Source organism: Dermacentor silvarum, chromosome 7 (genome assembly GCF_013339745.2).
Source record: "Dermacentor silvarum isolate Dsil-2018 chromosome 7, BIME_Dsil_1.4, whole genome shotgun sequence".
Classification (NCBI taxonomy): Eukaryota; Metazoa; Arthropoda; class Arachnida; order Ixodida; family Ixodidae; genus Dermacentor; species Dermacentor silvarum.
In genome coordinates, this window is record NC_051160.1 from 4,339,700 (window position 1) to 4,344,212 (window position 4,513).

Here is a 4,513-nt window from a genome sequence, read left to right on the forward strand (position 1 = left end):
AAGAGTGGAAGACAAAAGGACTATAACAAGAAAAAAGAACGATAAAAAGAAGGAAAGAAAGAACAGAAGCATGTGTGGAAGTAATCGAAAGAAATCGCTACCACTTCCAAAAAAGTTACGAAGCTCATCTGTAAGCTGCCCATCCAATCCACTCCCTCCGAAGGAGATATATCATTGCTAATCACGCCATGCTCCTGTTCCGTCTTTCTCGTTGATCGGATACACTACACGTGCTATACGCTACACTTCAAAGAATAATCATTTGGTTGTTAGTCTGTCAGTCTGTTTTTTCTACCCTGTTCTTTAGCGCTGGTTCTGCTCAAAACACGACGCCAATCCCGTCACAACCTCCGAGAAGCCTCGAGTGCGCACTTATGCTACATCGTGCAGCGCCCAGAGGAAAACTTAAAAAAAAAAAAAGGGGGGGGGGGGGGGGAGGGACACGTGTTAGATACCCGCATTCGCTTCTCAGTGCTCGACGTTGCCCCTCCGGCAGATGAGCCCCCAAGTGGAACCGGTAATCCCGTTCTTCAACCCATATGGCGTTCGCCGCACGCGCCTAAGATGGAAAAACTGACGCGCCTTGCGAGATTATTATTAAGTCTAAAGTGCGCGTGGGATTTTCGTTCGACGGGGGCGTTGCAATGCAGCGATTGTTTTCCTGTTCAAGCGAATCATTCTTAGCGAACTCTCCCGGGATTTGCCGAACGTGGCTGCTGCTGCTGTTGCAGATGTATTGCCCAAAAACTCACACAGATTAGACAGCACGCACAAACCGAATTGGCTTAAATGTAGCGCCCCGTCTGTACTACCCCTTCAGATGTGCGGGTGGCCTGCTTTGTTCTCTATGTAATTGTGCAATGAAACAACAAACGGTACATAAATAACGCTCCACAAATACACGCCTTCGAACACGTAATTCCTTCTTTAAACTGACAATTTCAATGCTTTCGTTCTCTGGGTGTGGCTATAGTGTTCTTGAGTAGTTTGGCGCGTGTGTTCATTAGGTCTCTCGCCGAGCCAACTGAGTCGATCTCGGAGGCATTGCAATATCAAACTGGTGATAGTAGCCACTCGGGCCGATCCCGGAGGCAGTGCAATCCGCGGTCGCGTGATGGGGATTTCCCGCCGTCTTGCCGGAGAAGGCACGTAATCGCTGTGCTGCGAAATGCTTTGCGGGATATAATCAGTTGCATGGCATTTAATTATTCGCTTCATGAAACCTTTGATGGTTATTGCGCATGATGTCCGTGCGCTGAGAAAATTTGACTCGCCATTCTGGCCCTACGAAAGTGAATGTCTAGAGAAGCTGTTGAAAATCACTACAACTGCTGAGGTTTGAAATGCTTTATGGCTTTATAATAGAGTAATGGTAGTAATGGTAATTTTGACAGCACGCCGCCGCCCATAGGGGTGCTGCAACAACAATGAAATCTAAAAAATGAAATGATAGGTTCGGTATATTATATACGAAAGGCTAGGGACGTCCCTCCCCACGTCGCAAGCTGCCGTTGCCGCGGCTGCTTGCGCAACAGTAATCTTTACCGGGAAACGTATGCGGGGAGCGCTACGCGTTTCACATTGGATGTAGGCGCAGGAGTGCCTTATCATCAATTAGGTGGTTCGGATGCTTGTTTTCGGCTTGTTCTTTATTGAAACGTATGCTGTTCTGTATGTTGTATGCGTGATTCCAACGAATGTGTGCACTGTTCGCTGCCCTTTGGCGAGTGCTTGTAGCCTCGGCCTAACGGGGGTATGAGCCACTGATGATGATAGTTTTCTGTCAACGTTACGCCACGACGAAATCCCGGGATCCTAATCATAGACAGATTCGCTGTAAAACGAGCGTTATTATTATAACGGGCGAGCGCCGATTATAGTTCACTACATTAGCGATAGATACTAAAAGAAACGATTACAGTTCATTCAGCATAGTACTCAAACTACATAAGTATCGAACGAAGTGCAGAAATTGTTCATCTGATGCATCTGCGATAGCGGCCATTTCGATGACAATGACGAAAACACACCACGCAAAAAGAGAGAAATGAAAAGGTTCGATGGACACATGCTCTTTTCATTATGCCTACTTCTTTGTTCTGCTTCTCGGCACTGTATTATCCTTGATAATGGTTATATTCAAGTTTCTCGCCTGCGAATAAGTTGACGCTATAGCGTCCAACACATAGTGCAATCGAACAGCAGAGCGATGAACACCTATTGTTATTACAATTTGTTTATATTTTTACGTTTTTTTTTATTATGTAGTACTAAACGCCGTAGTCGACAGCAGTTTAACGTTACCATGTATGTTCACTTCGATAAAAGCGAAATCGGGAAATTGATTACCGTTACTTCAACAAGGCAACGGTAGCACTGCACTTTTTTTGCCTGCACCTACGTTTAGGCCATACCGCACAACACAGACTGTACTTATCTGAGGCGGATATATACATCAGACAACGAAAGGCGCATGCGCAGAGCCACTCTTCGCGCGCAATGCACGAAAATAAAAAAGAAACAGTGCCCGTGTCAGTACAGAGGGATTGAATATACGTCTTTATATACAAGCACACAAGTGTACACGTTCAAACAGCGGTCTGCGGACTTCTGTATACAAACATATGCGCCGTAAATGCATCGGCCACACTCGTCCCTCTCTCAAAAGCACGTACGAAGGCTTCCTTCACGTGGGCTCGTGAGTCCGTCAATACGACGCAGCATTCCTCGGAGAATCGTCCGCACTTCTTCACACACACGTACATACACACACGAACACACACACACACACACACATGCACTCTCTCGCGGTCCTTATTAATCTCCCGCGTTAAAGACGCAGCTGCGCCTGCGGTGACCACACAGAAACACACACCCGACAACGCGCCATTCCGGCGAAACATATTGTGCATTGTCTCCTTCCACGAGTTCCTTTTCTCCGTTAAATATAAATTATATCTTCTATGTACAAGTCTATCACGTTCTTTACAGTTACACACGCACAGACACACGAAAGAAGCACAGGCCGGCCGATTACAAGTTCGGTGCGCGACGAAAAAAAAAAAGTGTCCGCTGCACACGCACAACTGCGGCACGTTTCTCGTCAACTCGCGCACTCGGTTTCTTCAACACGCCGGCAGGGGGCGACGTAGTACACAAGAGTCTGTGACGTCGTCGGTTGGTGCTGGAGTTCTTGGCAACGTTCCAAAACCGCCGACGCGCTACGTCGCACCGGCACGAGATAGCGAAACTGCGTTTGGCGAGTACGGTTCGGAGACGCTGAACGAGAACAGGATGCCGACTCGAAGAAAGGCTTCTATTAAATATGTATATCAGATGCGAAGAAGACCACTTGGATCGCGACAAAAAGAAAGGGACGACGGGGGCGTCTACGCACGCGCGCCCTTGTGCAATACGTCACGCTCTCGTGCTCTCTCGCGCTCCGCGCGATATGTTGTGGTTGTCACGTTCTCGTGCGTAGTGCATGGGCGGCGCATGGGATTCTCCAGATTGCCTTTTTTTTCTCCCGCTGAATTCACTACGCAGGACGATGACGATGATCGTAAGGAGACAGACGCCATCGGTGACGTCATGATTGAAACGAAACAGGATTAGTCGATTTATCTCTGACGGGGATTCCCTGCAGGCTTTTCGGTGGTCGGGTATATTTTGGACTTCGTTGGAATGGTGGAGTGGCCGTGTTCGTATATGCCAGCATTGGTGAAGCGATGAGTGCAAGTGACGAATCGTAATCAGCGAAGTCACAGAAGAATGTAGCGGAGTGGAATTTTGATGAGTCGACAGGAAAGCCTGGTTACGAGGGCTGCTTGCGCGAGTCGGTACTACGCGGAGGAACCACATGAACGTTTGTACTTAGCGTCTGGCACTGACTTTTTTTTTTCACCACCTTTTATGAGCTGCAACTGAACTTGCCGCCTTCAACTTCGAGAAAAATTGCGCCATGATATTGTGGCACTCATCCCTGACCAGTTCGACACGGTGCTCGTCCGAATCAACGAAAGATGTCAAGCAGGCATCCAGTTGCGTACGATGTAAAAGAATTGTATATGATTAAATTCAACTCGAAATATCCAAGTAAAACCGGGAGCAGTGATTGAAGGATGAACTTTTTTTTTTCTTTTTTTTTTCTTTTTTTGCATCCAGACAAGACAGTGCCGACATTTAATATCGGTGGCCTCTCCTCAACTTGTGAGTTAATTTCAAAACTGATGAAGGACACTCATCACCTACTGTGGCTGTACCCCTGGTACTCGTGATCTCGCAGGGAGCTCAGGGGGTTCACACTGAAGCCCAATGCTCCAGAGGATCATACCCATTTGATAAGGGACAACAAATGCGCAAGCTAGTTGTAGCAGTACCTGCATCACCCAAGGGTGCATGCGTTTACTAGGTGTTCTTTTTTTTTTATCACACACGCCTTGCGGCAGACTTCCTGAATAATAATAATAAAAAAAGGGGGTTACTTCCTTGCTTGTAATTTTCAGAGTGATCA